Below are 19294 nucleotides of genomic sequence, written 5' to 3' on the forward strand. Positions count from 1 at the left end.
CTACACCCCCTAGGAAAGATCAGTGCTCGTTCAAAGCTGGATTCATCTTCATTGATAAAAAAAATAATAGTTACATCACAAAATTGTTTACAAAAAGAGCTCGAAACTTAGCTAAATATAAGGTTGCAATAAAGTGTGAAAATAGACTATCAAATGGCTAACCTACTGAGGCTTGAAGCCTTCTTATTTATACAAGTGAGGACTCCCAACAATCCTCCTAAACTTCAGGAACTTGGCTGCCTAAAACTACAAATAACATCAACTTCACTAGACCTGCTCGGTTGCCCCTTGGAATCATCATTTGTGGGCTTTTGTACTCTGAGTTGTTGATGGAGAACTCGAGGAAGGGGTCATTAATGAAGAAGACACCACTCCTATAAGTCCTCATCCCTGTTTCCTGGAGCTTAGCTGCCAATCTGCTCATAAATTCCTAGGCTTTGTCCAAAAATGTCCAAAAATCTGCAATAAACACTCATTAGACTATGTGGCAAAATGACTATCTCCATTCACTCTATTGAGATAAATATATTCAAAAACATGCACAAAACTATGGAGAATTGTGGATTAAATGAAAATAATAGTTAGAATGATCCCATATAGTTACCCATTTTTGGAGCTCATCATCACCCCCTGCCGAATGTGTTGCTCATCCTCTGAGCAACTAATCTAGTTCATCTTTGATAGTTTTAACAGCTTCCCTGACATCCCAAACTTCTGAGGTGATGTCCTCTTCTCTGTCATGAAAACCTGCTTTTCTGTCCACTTCCTCCCATTTTTTCTGTTCTTCCTCCTCCTTAATTCCTTCCAATAATCCTAGCAACAGTGGAGGACTGTATTTTAGACCAATCCAGTTGGCTTTCAAGTTTTTCATTGATTGTTTATATAAGGGCACTCTCCTCATAGCTTCCCTCATTCTGGTTGGGGAGTGATACTCCCTGATCTTTAGGCTATGGGACAAGGTATTCCATCTTCTTGTGCAAGCATGAAGGCAGTTATCACCAAACAGTCTCTCCATATCTTCAAAGTGAGCAATAGCCTATGCTTGCCTTTCAACATAGTCAGGGGCAACTTGAGGATTTTTTGCAAGGTGTTGGTGGGCATATATGAGATCCAATGGTTCTGCTGGTTCTGCCCTTATCATGAGGGGCTCACTTAGCTCCCTGGCCATAATATTTTGAATTTCTACTGCTCTCTTTTCCTCATGGCTCAACCAAGAAGCCATAGCCATGAGCTGTAGATCTCCCAATGTAGCATTTGGATCCCATAAATTCATATTAGGGAGTGCCATATTGTGTAGGTAAAATTCTGCTAATTTGGCTTTATCCTCTGCTGAACTACTATCACATAAATGCATAAACTAGTTATAATTTTGGAATGGGATTGTGCCCCTTTGGGCCAATGTTTTAATTTGGAATTGGAGCCATTGGTCTTTGAGATACAATGCATAGGATCTCGCTGGTTGTCTGCATTGCAAGGTCTCCATTTCCCAGCTGGCCATGCAGGCCATCTGGGCTTCTTTTTCCTGCAACTACTGTTTCAAAATCTGCACTTCAGTGGCTGCCTGAGACTCTTTTTCTTGCAACTATTTCATTAGCATTTCAACATCAGTCTGTGGCTCTCCCTCTTGCTGTTGTTTCTCTATTGCTTCATTATCTGCTAGTGGACCTTCTTGCTGTTGCTGCCCTTCCAAGATTGGCAACCTGTCTCCCTTTTGAGTTTCCCGTTCCTGTAACTGCTTTTTTAGCAGTTCATTTTCTTCCTGTAGTTGGGCTCTTCTACTGCTCTCTATGTGCCTTACCATGGCCAACTCCCCTCTCAACTCTTTCAGCTTGTCTTCCATGTGCCCTATATCTTCAACTCCTTTAGATTTAGCAATTTGCATCCAGGTGTGGGTTCTAACCCTTTCTTTTTCTAATTCAAAGAAAAGAGGCACAACAAATTTTTGTGGGATGATCTTCCCACCTTCTAGCAGATTGTAATAGGAGCCTAAATTAGGCTAAGGGCTTGGTTCAGGTATTTCTTTGGCCTTGCCTTCCCCTTGTGACTATTCTACTTCCTTCTCTTCTAATTTCTCAGTTTCTTTCAGCTTGGCTAGTGTTTCCTGTAGAGATGTCTCAGCTTCCTGTAGGACTGCTTTGGAATCCATCAACTTGATTCTTTCCTTCTAGGTCGATTTTTTGGGACTCCCTCTCTCATAGGTGATAGAGACCTTGGAGGGAGATTCTTCCTTCTTCTCAGTAGGTGCATCCTCAATGACAATTGGTTCTTTTGATGGTGGTTGGGGCTTGCCCACCTTAATCCTGGTGCTCCTTCTAGCTTTGAAATACATAGAGGTTTGCCTTTTTCTTTTTCCCTTTTGTTTTGCTAGAGTGCTTAATGCAGCAAGTACAACTGTTGCTTCCCTTGCCAGTGTTTCAGGGGATGTTTCTTCCTGCTATCCTTCTCCTTCATCTCCTACAATTTTTCTTGTGCCTGTTGTTTTTGCTTTTGCCTCTGCTGCCTCTGGTGGTGTTTTCTCTTTTTCTTGCTGGGTCCCTGCCTTTTCTGTGGCAGTCTTTCTCTGTGCTTTCTTGGGCTCTTTCTTCTCAACTTTTGTATTTTTCCTCTTCTCTGTTTTTGAGGCTGTCTTCTTTTCTGCCTCAGGCTCAACAGTGGTTTTGTCAAATTTCCCTTCTTCTTTCTATTTCTCCTCTATTTTTCCTTCTGTTTGAATGTCATATGCTTCCTCATGACTTTCCTTCTTAATTTCCTCTTTCTGCTCCCCCTCTTCACTGCTAGATGAGCTGATGTCCTCAGTCAAAGTTTTGATGTCATTTCTCTGGACATATTCCTGAAAATTCCCAAGCTATGGGGATGGTATATGTGTGTAGGGCATCTTCTACCAACAATTTGATGAGCCCATGGTGGGCCAGTTGATCTGTGACCCCTGCATTTAGCTTGGTGCCACATTCTATGAAAGACTGAAGGAGGAAATATGGGAGACTGAGTTTTCTAGCTAGAGGTAGGCCCATCCCATATCTCAATTCGTGTAACAACCTGAAGTGATAACCATAAATTATGCTGAACCTCCCTTCACATGTGATATATTTCATTATTTGGTAGCTGACTTCACTCCATGGAGGAGGTAAGCTTGTCCTTCTGACCCTAGTTTTATCCTCTACAGGATGCTCTTCAGGCTGAAAAAATGTCTTCTTAGCAACCTGTCCCAATGTTTTTTCCTCCTTGCTCCAAGGGATCTGAAGTGGAAGACCTGTGATTCTGCTAATAAAATAAGGTGTAAGTTCTAGGGTCAGACCCCTAAAACTAACTGTAGCATGTGTTTTCGAATGGGGTCTTAAGGACATCAAAAATTCTTCAGTTACCTCCTCATCATGTCCATGGATTATCTCAAAGAAGGGCATCCAGTCCTCCCTGGTGAAGAGGGCCACCACCTCGATGTGCTCATGCAATTTGTTGGTGTTCAAAGGTTCTTTTCTCATGAAACCTCCTGGCATGGTGTTTAGTGACCTCTGAAAATGCTCAGGTGAGAAAGAAGGAAAAACTGAAAACAGAGGGATAGCTGAATTTTGTCTTTTTCTGAAACCAGAGAGGGAATTTTTACATGTGTTTTCTCCTTACAACATCAAATGGAAATATTTCCCTTGTTTCAAACTGCTTTTATCCTAAATTTGATTCTAAGCTTTTGGAAAGAAAAATTAAAAAAAAAATTGCAGGACAGATAATAGATAACACAGGTTTTTCAGAGAGTACACAAACTTGCAAATTTGGTTTTTTTCTTCACAGACTAGTTTCTACGGTTGCATGTGTTTTCTTTACAGTAGAATGTGAGAAAGAAGAAGACAAACTTTGAATGCAGAGAAGAAAATAGAGAACTGTGTAAAACTTAGAGAAAATATGCAGAGAGACTTTTAAACTTCACTTTCCTTTCTTTCAACCCAATGCTGTGTTTTTAATCCACCCCCTTATACAAATAGGTCATATGCAGAGAGGTTTCCCGAGCCTACCTCGTTTCAAGCTCAAATTTTGACAAAAATCTCTAGTTTTCCTTTTGCAGAGCTGCTCTCTACCCTCCCTGTAGAAATATTTCGACTCTTGTAGGATGTAGCAGTGCTCCTGTAGAGCCCGATAGGTGGAGGGTTTTTTTTTAAACTAGTAGAAAATTGGCGGAAGCCGACTGGTTCACTGCTCTGAATGTGGTAGGTGAGTACTACAGTCGAGAACGTCGTGAATGAAGAATGAAACAAAGGGTGGCGGAGGCTTAGACCGCATTGTCCTTTAACTGTTGGTGTAATTCGTGGTGAGGAGGTGAGGTGGCCGGATGGGTACATTATCCCCATCTGGACCGTTGGTCCTACATCACGATCATAATGGTTCTGCATGTCACCTGACCGCCATCACCTCCCTTACCCCCGTTACACGCTGCCACCACTACCAGTTCCGAATGTTTTCTCCCCAAGTTGACATGCCACACGTGCTGACTACGTATCTAATTGGAAGTTTAAACTTGACGAGGATCATTTGAATTCCACGAGGGGGTGTGAACTGAACGAGGGTGTCCAGTTAGCTAGCCACCGATTCCATTTGATCGTGACTATCCCATAGTTCATGCAGTTTTGAAATAATATTCATGCAATCGAGGAATAGGTTTAGGCACTTACCTGCGTAGTCGCTGTTGTGTTATGCGTGCTTCGGACTTTGGCAGTTCATTTCCTTGTTGCTGTTTTTGCTGGCGCTTTGCATGCTCAGCCTTTGGCTTATGCTGATGATGGTTCACTCAGGCTCTGCTCCTTGTATGTTGCATGCATCCTCGCTGCTGACCTTGTCTCTAGAGTATGTTTTTCAAAGGGATCAGCTGCTACAGGAATCCTGTATGATTTCCTGTAGCTACTTCTCCTTCGGAAATTCAGGTTAATACTTTAGTAGGGCTGAAAAACTGCTGAATAAAGTCTCGATTGAAAAGAAATAGCAGTTGGAAGGTATCAGGTAGGAATGAGTAAGAATGTTGCTTCTTTTATTTGTCATCATTTTTTTGGGTTTATAGAATGAAAGAAATAGAATTTCCGTATGTGGCTGTGCAGGGTCAAAAAAACATGAGGAAATGCGGGTGTACAGGGATGGAATGGTGAAATAGAAATATGGATGGTGGCAGGGAGGTTCACTAGCCTCATAGACCATTTTCCAACCCTCGGGTCCTTCTTCGAGATTGATTTTGGCCTTTCTGTAGTTTCTACAGGATCCTCCTATAGAATACACAGAGTTTCCTGTAGGATGCGAAATTTTCAGAACAAATGAGACCAAGACTTACGAAAGGATAATGGTGATGGAGAGATGGATTGTGAAGGGTGCATGCAGCCTAGCCATGTATTTTTCCTCTTGTGACCCTCTTGCAACCTGCAATTTATTCAAAATAAGTTAGGTTTTTCTTTTCTCTCTTTCTTTTGAGACAACTAGGGTGCCTCCCTAACTGCCTGCCCTGGGTGCCTCCAAGAGGTTTTCACCCAGAGATCTTTTATTCCATTTTCTATTTTTCTATTTTTTTTCTTTTTCTTTTTTTATTCTCAGGGTGTCGGTGGAGTGGAGACAGGGTCCTGCTCCACTACCAACACTGATTTACCCAAATTCTCAATGAACTCCTACTTGGAAAGGGGCTTCCTGTAGATCTTCAATCTATGCCCATTGACGAGCATGGGTATGGCTTCTTCATCAATGGTTCGGATAAGAACTGAACCATTGTCATTGCATTTTTTTACTGCATATGGTCATAGCCATATTGTCCTCAATTTTCCCTTCAAATCTTTGTATCTCGAATCATACAGTAGCCCCAATCTCCTTGCTGGAATTGTTTGAGGTGTCTGTCATGCCATATTTTTCTTTGAAGTTGGACTACCTCTGAGGGAGAAGGGCTTGCATTCTCTGTTCATCCAATCCATTTAGCTGAAGCAGTATTTCCTTTTGCACATGGCTAAGATCTAGGTCTAGCTGAGCTGCCATCCTTAATGTGTTATATTCAAATTCTATGGACAGCAAAGCCTTCTTCCCATAGACCAGCTCATAGGGTGTGAAACCTGTGGTGGTTTTCCAAGTAGTGTTATAGGCCCAAGTGGCCTCAACCAATTGACCTGCCCAATCTTTCCTGCTGCTACTCACCACCTTATTCAAAATCCCTTCCAAAGCTCTGTTAGTGACTTCCACCTATCCATTTACTTGTGGATGATAAGGGGTGGAATTTTTGTGCTTAATCTTGTGATGGGTGAGCAGGTCTTCAATCAGATTGGAGGTAAGCTGACTTCCTTGATCTGTGACTAATTATGTTGGATAGCCAAACTTGTAGAAGATATTTTCCCTCAAAAACTCAGCTACTTTTTCTTCTATTGCTACTTTGATTGCCTTTGTTTCTACCCACTTTGTCAGGTAATCCATGCACACAATGATGTATGACCTCTGTTTTCAAGGAGGGTTGATAGGACCCACAAAGTCCATGCCCCACTTCTCAAATGGCTCGAAAGTCACTTCAGGTTGCAGGGGCATCTCATCCTTTGGAGTAGGTTTCCCCATCCTTTGACATCGGTCAGATTGGCTGATGTATCTCCCGACATCTTGATGAAGAGTGGGCCAATAGTAACCTGCCTGCAGAATTTTGAAGGTAGTTCTCTTTGCTACAAAGTGGCCCCCATAGGGCCCATCATGACAGGTTAGGAGGATGTCAAAGACTTCCTCCTCCCTAACACATTGCCTCAAAATATGATCTGGGCCAAGTTTAAAAAGACTGCCCTCAATCCAAGTGAATGGGACACTTTTCCACACGATCTTGCTCTTTTCTTTTGAGGATAGTTGTGGCGGAAACTGTGCTGAAACAAAATAATTTGCTATATCAACAAACCATGGAGAGAATACTGAAATATAAAATAGGTGTTCATCTTGCATTTGATCATCCACCATTCCTTCTTCACCTACAGGCAGATCTAGTCTAGACAGAAAATTAGCAACAACATTTTCCTTGGTTTATCAATAATGGTCAAATCAAATTGTTGCAATAAAAGTAACCATCTAATGATACGAGCATTTACATCTAGTTTATTCATCAAATAACTAATTGCAGCATAATCAATGTGTACGAAGGTTTGATAGCCAGTGATGTAGTGTCTAACTTGTTTAGAGAATGGACTATAGCCAGGAGCTCTTTTTCGGTTACATTGTAGTTTAATTCTACCTTGGATAGGTTTTTACTGACAAAATATATGGCATACAGTAGCTTCTCTTCAACTTGTCCTAAGGTTGCTCCTATAGCTTTGTTCGAGGCATCTGTGTGAATGTGGAAAGGTAGGGCCCAATTTGGACCTCTCAAGATTGGGGCAGTTATCAGCTTACCTTTCAAGGCATCCAGAGCCTCTTGACAGTTGTTAGTCCATATGAACTCAACATCTTTTCCCAAAAGACCAAACAATGGAGAGGCTAGCTTACTAAAATCCTTAATGAATCTTCTATAATACCCTACTAAGCCTAGAAAACTCCAAACATCTTTTACCTTTTGGGGAGGTGGAACCCTTTGGATGATAGCAATCTTGTTGGGATCCACTTGCAATCCTTGCTGAGAAATTGTATGACCTAGCACGGTCCCTTCGGTCATCAGGAATTCACATTTATCAGGACTGAGGGACAGGCTCATTTCAATACACTTGGCTAAAACTTTCCTCGAGTTAGTCAAAGCTTCCTGGAAATTAGAACCATAAGGGGTAAAGTCATACATATAGATTTCCACTGAATCATGAACTAGTTTAGCAAATATGCTCAGTACTGCTCTCTGGAAAGTGGCAGGAGCATTGCACAACCCAAAGACAAGGACCCGGTAGGCAAAGGTGCCCTAAGGACAAGTGAAAGTGGTTTTATATTGGTCTTTCGGGCTGATTTGGATCTGGTTGTACCCACTAAACCCATCTAGGAAGGGAAAGAACTTCTTCCCTGCCAGGCCATCTAACACTTGATCTATGAAAGGAAAAGGGAAATGGTCCCTCTTGGTGGTCTTGTTGAGTTCTCGATAATCTACACGGATTCTCCACTTCCTGTTTTATCTTTGGCACTAGCACCAAAGGAGAAACCCATTCGCTATCAGAGATGGGGTAGATGAATCCTGCATCCAACAACTTTTGCAGTTCTTCTTTGACAATGACCTTAAGGGCTGGATTCATCCTCCTTTGAGGCTTCCTGACTGGTTTACAATCTCTTTTAATGTAAATGTGATGAGTATAGATTGAAGGGTGGACTCCCTTCATCTCCTTATAGCTCCAAGCAAAAGCATCCAAATGGTTGTTCAATAAGCTACTTTCTCCTGAGAGGTGGATAGGGATGAGTTGATATTCGAGATTATTTATGGGCCAAATTCCACATTCTTAACTCGGAGAGAGGTCAGATCAGCCACACAGAGACAACTAAAGCATTGGCTTGGGTTTCTTTCACCAACTCTTCTAGTGGCAACACACTGGGGGGTGGATTTTGAATCAACTTCTCAATAAGATCATCCTCGGTTTGAGGACCCCCCTTGGTAGTTTCCACTGTGCACAATGGCGTGGAGTAGACTTCATCCTCCAACCTCAATCAAGGTGTGGGGGATTATGGTGCCATTGATGTGGACATCGCCTACAGGACTTCCAGGGTCCAGATATTTCCGACAGATTACCTACCTCAACATCAAGTCAAACAGTTGTCCTATGACATTGATAGTTGGGGCATCCCTCTTGCACCTTCCTAGGTGCCTGAAGCACTTATCTCTGATCAACTTGTTGTAGATTGGTACATCTTTTATGGCCTGGAGAAGTGGTATTTTTACACATAACTATTTTAGTTCTCCCAGAAGTTCAGTTTCTTCTGGGGTTAGTTGTGTGGTTCCAGTTAGTCTCTCAGGAAAGGGTGGAATGGTTTTTGGTTCACTTTCCTGGTTCTCTTCCTCATCCTCCTTAGGAGGAGGTTGGCTATCTGGGAGCACCTTCCCAGATCGTAGGTTTATCTCCTAAATCTCCACAGCATAGGTAGGACATGTTGTTTCTCCAGTATATACTTGTTAGGCTTGTCTGTTATTGGGGTTCAGGTTTCGTTGAGCAAGTATTTGGGGTTGTCTTGGAGGATCAAGAGGTAATGGTTGTGGTTGAGCAGGTGGTGGAGGCAAAAGAGTGGGAGGAGAGTTGTATTGGGGCTTCCACCCCTGATGAGGTGCATTCCATTGAGGTTGTGGGTGAGTGTGAGAATGAAATGAATGAGCAGTTGGTTGAGTATGGTATTGAGATGGATACAACCAAGGACGGGGTGTGGACTAGGAAGGATGAGCAAGGGGACCCCAAGAAGGCATGGAAGTGGCTTGATTGGGGTTGTAATAAGTCTGGGATGTCCCTTGCATTCCCTACTGGTAAGGTCTAGGTCCATGTGGCCTCATTTGGTTCATGAAGTAGAGTGGTTCAATGGCTCCTTCAGCCCCTTGGTACATAGCTTTAAATCCAGGTAAGGAAGGGCACTGATTTGTAGGATGGTCTTCTTCACAGACAAAACACACTTCTACGGAGTGCAATGGACATTCATTCCTCGTATTCTTTCTAGTGCACCTAGGACAAAAGATGACAAAGCCCTCTTGGCTTCCTCTTGCTTCTTTTGGATTCACAAGGTATCTGTTTGCATGGCAATAGTTTGTCTCATTTCACTTTTGAAATCTTCCATCTGATTTGCAAATTCTTTTTTAAGGAATGAACTGGATAAGAGGGTACTGGCTAAAGGTTGACTTCCCCTACCTTTCTTTCTGGCTGCCCTACAATGGTTTCTAAACATAGTCTTTATGTCATCATAAGGTAGCTGGTAGATGTCTCCCCCAGCAAGCAAATGGAGGGTATCTAGAAGGTCTTTAGGGACTCCTCTGAGCAGAACCAAATTCAGAGATTTGGGGTCAAGTGTGCACCTCTCCCTTTTATAACTAAGTTGAAACCTCTCTTCATATTCTTCTAAAGATTCATCACTTCCCATGGTCATTCGGAAGATTTCTTGCTTGGTGTCCTTTAACCTACAGTAGTCCCAATACTTGTTGTTAAAGGCTTGTTGCATCTGAGCCCAAGTTGTGATACTGTTTCTAGGTAACCCCATGAACCAGTGTAACGCTACATCCTTGAGGGTAGAGGGAAAGAGTTTCAACTTCTGCTCATCTTTTGCATAGTCATAGGTTCGACAGAGAACAACAAACTCAAACAAGAAGGTATCAGGGTCTTCGGTGGTCAATCCATGGAAGTGAGGTAAGGCTGAGGGACTTATGTTTTTCATCTTTGTGTCTCCATTGGTCTTTCGGATAGGAAAGGCACCTTATATTCTTTCCCCATTTCCTTTAACGTTTCTGTTCTCAGCCATAGTCTCAAGAGGAATGGTTTCTTGCTCTTCTTCTATTATAAGATCTTCGTATATCTCTGGAGGTTCATCTATAGGTTCTTCTGGATTACTGCCACTAAAGAAGAGAGAAGGGTGACTTAGTGATGTGGTGGGGGTGTTGGGCAGGAATTTTCCTGAATTGTCTCTGTTCTTACGAGGCATGAAAGGAAATCTCTCTTTTTTTTAGTGATTTTTTTGTTCCTTTTTCTGCTTGTACCTGCAAAAACTAAAATGGATTGAACAACAAATTGCAACTAACTAAAATAAACCTTGCTGAAATGAAAATTGCAGAATTGAAATGAAAGTAGGAAAGGACTAATCTATTTTGCTGAAATGAAATTGCAGAATTGAAATGAAAGCAGGAAATGACTAAGCTATTTTGCTGAAATGAAATTGCAAAATTGAAATGAAAGCGGGAAATATCTAATTTACGCTTGCTTAAATGAAATTGTAGAATGGAAATGAAAGCAGGAAATGTCTAATTTACGCTCGCTGAAATGAAGTTGCAGAATTGAAATTGGAGAATTGAAATGAAACAACTACTCTACTCTTGTTGAAATAAACTACTTAGCAAAATGTTGGAGTGAAAATAATAGAAGAAAAACATTAATCACAATATACTCTGACGCTTCCCTCGCAACAGTGCAAAAAAGATGGTGAAGTCCAATGTTGCAGCAATAATGTTTCAACTCCTGCGGCTCCCTACTTTACTTTTACCAACCCAGTAGTTCGCAACGAACTTGGAAGTGACGGTGCTATATGCACAAGTACTAGCTCTTACTGCAGGTTATCACTTGATCAGCTGGCACAAATTCGCTAGGAGCTTAAGCCAACTTCTATGAGTTCTCAGAAGAAGCTTTTAACTATGATGGAAGAAATCTAACTCAAAAGTGGCTATTCTACTTGCAGGAAGAAGATGAAAATTGAAAGGAAACACAAACCCTAGCAAACACTAATTTTACCCACTAACCCAACTTTTGCAAGAAAAGAGATGGAAACTACTAAAATGGATGACATTGACTACTGAAAATTTAAAATGCATGTATTCAAGCTACTTCTGAAGGAAAAAGGGAAAAAATCATCTTTTTGTACTTTTGAGCATTTTCACGTAGAATTATTATGCTTGTGTTTTAATTAGTTGTGATTGTGTAGAGGTTTCGTGGCGAAGGGAGATGGAGTTGGATTTTGCAGGAGGTGGGGAAGGTGTGGAGAGGTCCTAAGAAGTCCCTAGTACCCTTCTAGAGACTTCCATTGTGATCAGACTTTGAAAAATCACTCGCATGAACTTCTACAGGAGGCTACAGGGGATCTACAGGATGTTCTACAGGAGGATCTACAAGAGGAGGCCGAAAGTGGTTTTTGGAGGTTTGAAGGTGGAAAAATGGTGGGAGAAGGGAAATGAAGGCTGGATGGAGATGTTAAGGGGTCTAGGACTTTGTCAATGAAGATCAAGAATGAAGGAGATGGTTGGATTTGTTCAAAGGTCAAGAAAGCAATTTTGCACAAAAACACAGAAATTAGGGCAGTTTGGGAAAGTATGGCGAATGAGTGGGGGAAAGCTTGAGAAATAGATTAGAGTAGGTTGTGTGATGGGATAATGATAAGCTAGAGTTTTCTAGAGCTGCACAGTTACTTTTCAAAACTGTCCCAAGCAAGAACTAAAAAATAGAGTTTTACCTATTTTAACCTAATTCTGACCTAATGACCAGAAAAGTGTTGAAAAAAACTTTATGGACAGGAATTTATGCAAGAAAGCCATGGAAACTTGAACAAGAAAGGATCTAAGCATGTGAGTCCAACTGATATCAACTTCTCCAACTTGAAATCTCACACTAGCAATTGCATTGGAAAGCAAAAACAGTGTTTGGTGGCAACAATAGTGCCTTGATCTCAAATCATCGTCCCAAGGAGGGAGAAAGGAGACCAGGGCCTGCTTGGTAGCCTTTTTGGATCTTTTTCTATTATTGCAACAAACTATATAATCAACTTGAAGCAAGAACATTTATTCTAACCATCAAAAGAAACCTAAGTAACAAAGCAAGATTTAACCTAAGCCACATAAATTATTTCATGAATGCAAAAAAATGCATATAAATACATAAAGGAGGTACTGGGCACTTGGGTTGGGCCCAAACCCAAGAGATATAGCCCCTTAGGAAAGATCAGTGTTGGTTTAAAGTTGGATTCTTCTTCAATGATAAAAAAAATAATAGTTACATCACAAAACTATCCGCAAAAGGAGTTCGAAAATGAGCTGAGTACAGGGCTGCACTAAAGTGTGAAAATAGACTATCAAATGGCTAACCTATTGAGGCTTGAAGCCTTCTTATTTATACGAGTGAGGACTCCCAACAGTCCTCCTAAACTTTAGGAACTCAGTTGCCTAAAACTGCAAATAACGACAACTTCACTAGACCTGCTTGACTGCCCCTTGGAAAATCATTTATGGGCTTTTGTACTCTGAGTTGTTGATGGAGGACTCGAGGAAGGGGTCATTAATGAAAGAGACACCCCTCCTATAAGTCCTCAGCCCTATTTCCTCGAGTTTGGTTGCCAATCTGTTCATAAATGTCTGGTCTTTGTCCAAAAAGGTCCAAAAATCTGCAATAAACACTCATTAGACTATGTGGAAAAGTGATTATCCCCATTCACTCTATTGACATAAATATATTCAAAAATATGCGCAAAACTATGGAGAATGGTGGATTAAATGAAAATAATAGGCAGAATGAGCCTATATAGTTACCCATTTCTGGGGCTCATCAAGCTGGATAGCTTGTGAGCTAAAGCTTTGTGTAATCCGAACATATTTCCCCTTGTATGCTATTACAGAGGTCGGGGTTTTTAGCTGAGGCTTCCCCAGAGTATTCTTCTGTGTTCATGTGTGATTGCTTTCTCATTATCAGTTATATGTGTTCTATTTGATCCTACTCATAATCAATTAAGCTTCAACAAGTTTGTTTGTAAAAGTAGATCAAGTATTTTTCTTTAGTATATTACATTATTAGGTTATCTACAGTGGGAATTTCTACACCCCTTTGCTACCAATCTAGCTTTTAATTTATCTATGGTTCCATCTGCATTAATCTTAGATTTATACAACCATTTACAACCTATGGTTTGTTTCCCTTTAGGAAGTTCAACCAGCTCCCAAGTGTTGTTCCTGATTATAGATTTATATTCCTATTCCATAGTTGTTTTCCATTCACTACACTCATTTGCTTCCTTATAACTAGAAGGTTCAACAACATTCATCATACTATTTATAAAAGCATTTCTATGTATCTAGCAGGAAATTGAGTCTGCCTACCTGAGCTTCTAAGCACTGGTGTAGCTTCTAACCCATTCTGAGTTCCCTTGGCTAGACTTGGCTTAACTGTTGCATCTGAATTCTCTTCTTTTTCCTTTGTCTACTGATCCTGTTTGTTTCCTATTTCTTTTCTTTCTTCCATGAAGAACGAAATATTCCATTCCTCATTGTGCTTATTAGATTCTTCATGATCCTTCCCATGGAATATGACATCTCTACTAATGAAAATATTGTGAGTAGAGGGATTAAATAATCTATAAGCTTTATATTGTGAACAATACCCTATAAAGGTACATCTAATGGCTTTTGAATCTAGTTTTCTTCCGTCTTCCTTTGGAATATGGGCAAATTCGTTAGACCCAAACACTCTTAAATGTTTTACTATAGGCTTAATTCCATATAAGGCTTCATAAGGACTTTTAAACTCAAGACTCTTTGTAGGACTCCTATTTTTCAAATAAACTGCAGTATCCAATGCTTCAGCCCAAAAACCATTCGAAAGATCCTTGACTTTCAACATGCTCCTAACACATTTCAACAATGTTATGTTCTTTCTTTTCGTTACTCCATTCTGCTGAGGAGTATGGGGTACTGTGAATTGTTGTAATATCCCATGGTCTTTACAATACTTGATAAGTTTATCCTTCCTGTATTCTTCCCCTTGATCGGAGCAGATAATTTTTATATGCTTCCTTGTTTGCTTTTCAATCATGTTTCTGAACTGCTTAAAGTATTCAAATGTGTGACTTTTCTTACTCAAACAATATACCCAAGAAAACTTTGTAAACAATAAAAAATACAGTGCACCTCCTAATGACTTTGTTTGCATGGGTCCACAAAGATCTGTGTGCACTAATTCAAGTAGGTCGCTTTGTTTCTTCTCTACTCGAACAAGGAATTCCTCTCTATGCATCTTTCCTGATGTACAAACATCACGATCACGTTTATCCTAGTGATAAACATTTGGTAGTCATCGGTCACACCATTGATAGTAATGGTTACTAGATTTGTATCTACAACTGTTTCACCAATGTCTGCCAATTTGTTCTTGAGATCTTTGATCCTGGCTATGAAGGAAGCAACTCCTTCATTTTCCTCCATCTTTAGGGATAATATCTTGCTCTTCAAGAATAGAAGATGATTTGTATTCATGATCTTATACAAATCATTCAAAATTCCCCAGATTTAACTTGCTAATTCACATTCTTTAATATGTGGTATGATGCCGTCTTTCATTGACATCTTCAGAAATGTCCTTGCTTTACCTTCTCGCTTCTCCCAATCCGGGATAAATTTTGATCCAAATGGTGGCTTCTACTCATCCCCATTTGCAATCGTCCAAGCACTCTGCACTTCTAGCAGAGCCTGCATCTTGAATTTCCAATTCGCATAATTGGAGCCATCGAGCTTGTTATGCTCATTCAAATATGCTTCAATCGTTTCATTATTCATCTTGAAGATTAAAAAAAAAATTGACAGGTAAAAAAAAATATGTTAGATATACCCCAGATCTATGTCAAAGACAGAAATCGCTGATCTCTACGAGTGCGATTTCTGATATTTTCAACAACCTCTAGCACTGGTTGATCCCTTGTAGTCTACGCGCCCTCTCCACATATAGGGTTGTTGTAGCCTTCTCTCGGCGGACCTCGGCCTCCACGCAACCTTCTCTCAGCAGCCATGGCCAAGACGCAACCCCCTTTTTTTTGTTTGCACGGTCGACACGATTAGCCGACATGGTTTCACGACGATCAGTGTGATTATCCAACATGGATTCACGATGGTCGTCCAAAAATAAAATGCAGGAAGTCTCACAGTGGGATTGGCATGATTTTTCCCCCAAACCACATGAAGGTTTCACCTTAGGCACTCCAGGCAAATCCTTCACTCAGCGTACAGGTTCCTCGACCCTGCAGCTCCAATACCATGTTAAAAACCAATGTTTGAATTAATAAAAAACATCCACTGGTCAACTCTCTGACAGAGAGTCTGAAGCAGGAGAGTCTGGCTCTGTAGAGTGCTCTACATACTCAAAGTACATCACACATTATATAGTAATCATGGTTTTAGGGAAGTTAGAACCATACCCTAAGAAATAGAAACTAATTCCTATCGTGATGTACTGTGAACCAATTCACTATTCTAGGATATTCTCCATTATCTCTAACACCCTTTGCCAACTCCTGCACTAGTGTGTGACCTCCCCTTTTAGCCTGCGTGGTTTTCAAGGGATATGCTTTATTTCCTCAACCATGGTTCTTTGCTAATATTCATTCCTTTGAGCCATTACTATTCCTTTTCATTTGTTTCTCTTAATCTCCTTTGTTCCTTATATCATTCCTCGACAGATAGCTTGCTCTCGTTCAGGCACTAACATTCATGGCACACATGTGAACTCCACCAAGATAAATGAATAAATTCACATGGCTGACGAAGAGGTGGTAAGTGATCAAGAAGATAAATCCGACTCAAGGATCATAAATTTAGAGGAAAACTTAGTGCTAAATAGCAGTCACACTAATGGCCGACAAAACCAATACATGCACACTATAAACTTACATTGGAAAAGTAAGAATTTTTTTACAAATTCCTCCTTGAATGCAACGAAGCTAAGCAAGATATCCTTCAATAGATTGATGAAATATAATTGGAGAATGTGACATGGACAATATATTAGCTTGAACTGAGAATACGCTTTTTAGTGGAAAGGGCCTCACTCCCTTAGATAACCCAAGGGACCCAGTCCCTATTTCTATATCAATGTCCTTATGATTTCTTTCATGGTGTTTCTCAATGGCTTTGACCATTATTCTTATGCTCTTTGTTTCTTGGTTCCTTTAACTGTATAGGGAACTTCTTTTATGCTTTAAGGTGCAACACTAGCCATGTCATGACCCTATTTTCTTGTCCACTATCTCCATCTTTGTTAGCAATAGAAGAAATAAACTTAAGACAATTTTTATGTTGTTATGATTAACTCTTTTTAAACTAAATTCATCTTATTTTATTATTAATTTAGTTTCCCTCGTGACAAACCATAGCACCAAAAAATTTAATATAGATGTAATTCTAATTTAAAAGCAATATAATATTTTTAACTTACCCCTATATATATAGATAATAAAATAAATTATCTAAATTCTTTAATCATAACCTATAATTTCACATATTTCATTATTATTTTTAATAATAATAAAAAATATTTATATTTTTTATTTTTTCAAAAATATTCACATTAATCACGATTATGTGAAAGAAATATTTTTAGCATTCTTTACATTTTCCTATATAAATGGAAATGCATATATTTAAGAATTCTTAAAAATATTTATTATAAATTAATTTCTTTAAAATATTTATTCATTAGTTATATATTAATTAAGTTCTTTATTCATAATAATTATATTTTTTAATGCAAAAAAATGACTACCGACCTTTAAAAAGTTAATATTATTATTTTCATTTTTGTTAATTTAGTTTGCAGATGGAAATAAACAAAATGTATTGATTAACCGTTTATATAATTCTATTCATAATTTAAAATATTAAAATTTAAAATTTAACCATTAATATATTAAGATATTAAAAATATCTTTAAAGTTGATCTACTCCAACGGAACATATTAGAATATTCGAAGATCATTTAAATTGACATCCTAAGTGTTCAGTTCGAAAAGTTGCTTACATCAATGAAAAGTGATTAAGAAGAAAAGTTGACTCCTAGCATTTTGCCAAACCTAAATCAGTTTAATGAATTATCATATGGAAAAAATCTCATATTTCTTATCACAAAATATATTAAATTAGAACATGAAATTAACAATTCTCATGTTTTTAACTATGAAAAACCTCTCATATTTCGTAATCACACCATATATTACGTTTACAAATAATAATTCAAACAATACCACTGCGTTTATTAAGTTTAAAAATAATAAGTAAACACTTCCACTTCCACTACCACTACGTATTCACTTGCTGTCTGAAATGGTAAAGACCGGGGCATTGGAGTTTAGTCGTTCTTCCCTAATGACCTAGTGAACGTCATTCCCACTGACAAAAAACCAAACCTCTGAGTCAATGATTTAGAAAAGTTCAGGTTCCCTGAAACGACGAGGTAGCGTAAGAGACCCGTTACATGGTATTAGGTATCCGTATCCAACAACCATGGAAGATGTGACACTCCAAGTGTTCTAGTTCTTATACCAAAGAATCTCATACATCTAAACCAAATCTTCGTCGGCGATCTTTCGTTGATGGGAAAAACGAACTGAAGTCTGCCCTCTATTCTTCCACGCGATGGAAAAGTTCAATGGTTCACGTTATAGGGCAGTAAATGTTGCCTTAAAACAAGAAATTCCATGCGCACCACAAAATCGCTAGAAGGTTTGTCGACCCAAGACAAAATACTAGTAGAACTACAACAAAATTTCTAGAAGGTCGTGGCAACCCAAGATAAAATAACAGTGAAAATACAACAGTGGCCCCCAAAATAAACGCGTTCATCACGGGCATCCGCTTTATAAAATTGGGGCTACCCTTTCATCACCATACACAGTTCTTCTCTCGTAGTCGGCGTTGAGGCATTTTATTTTGGAGAGATGGCGAACATGGGTTATTCGGCAGCAACTATTACATTGACCATCGTACTGCTGTTGGCTTACCTTAACATAGCGGAGGTAGAGGCAATACCGAAATTAGGGCTGTTGAAGGTAAGCCACCTGCATTTCTATTTCCACGACTTACTGGTGGGTACAAATGTGACGGCCGTGGAGGTGGCGTCTGCTCCCTCAACGAACTCTTCGTTTACTCAGTTCGGCATGGTTAGGGTTATGGACGACTGGCTTACCGAAGGGCCGGAAGCGACCTCCAAAATGGTTGGCAGAGCGCAGGGTATCTACGTTTCATCGTGCCAAGAGAAAGTTCATCTGCTTATGGTAACAACGTTTGTTTTCGAGAGTGGCAAGTACAACGGCAGCACCCTTTCAATGGTGGGGAAGAACGGGGTTTTCGATGAAGTAAGAGAAATGCCCATCGTTGGAGGGAGCGGATTGTTTCGATTGGGTCAAGGCTACGCACTCGCACGCACTCATTCCTTCGATCTAAAGTCCGGCAATGCAGTCGTTGAATACAACGTCACAGTGCTCCATTACTCGTCCCCGCCTAGGATATAACTTTATCATTATACCCAGTGGGCATTGGCTATTTACATAATTAAGAACGGCCGTAGAGGTTTAAGGGCTTCTTTTTATTATTTTTCATACTAGAATAAAACATTGAAAACCCTTGAAGAGTGTTCATGGAATGTAAAGATTGACTTGATTGTTTTATGGCCGTCCTTTCAAAATCCGAGATATCCTTGATCTCGGGATCACCACTGAGCTCGTCTGGGTGCCATTGGGGTTCCAGAAACTGTATGGCAGAAAATATTTTTCTTGTGAGAACGTTTTCATTCCCATACAACAGAAATCTCGTGATATTAGATGGCATTTCATCATTTTATCCTAACAGTCATAAAATAAATTATATAAACTTTATTTTGATATCATATGTTTTCGGTGTAGATTATGGTTATAAAGTGCCCTCTTA

General features: G+C 39.7%; 1 pseudogene; it reads left to right on the forward strand.

Moving 5' to 3' along the window:
- The first annotated feature begins 18268 nt into the window (after window positions 1-18268).
- On the forward strand, window positions 18269-18902 carry LOC149187234 (dirigent protein 22 pseudogene; annotated as a pseudogene).
- Window positions 18903-19294: the final 392 nt, after the last annotated feature.

This window comes from Pinus tabuliformis, chromosome 3_1 (assembly GCF_031772625.1).
Source record: "Pinus tabuliformis cultivar Carrire ecotype Pingquan chromosome 3_1, CPIR1, whole genome shotgun sequence".
Lineage (NCBI taxonomy): Eukaryota > Viridiplantae > Streptophyta > Pinopsida > Pinales > Pinaceae > Pinus > Pinus tabuliformis.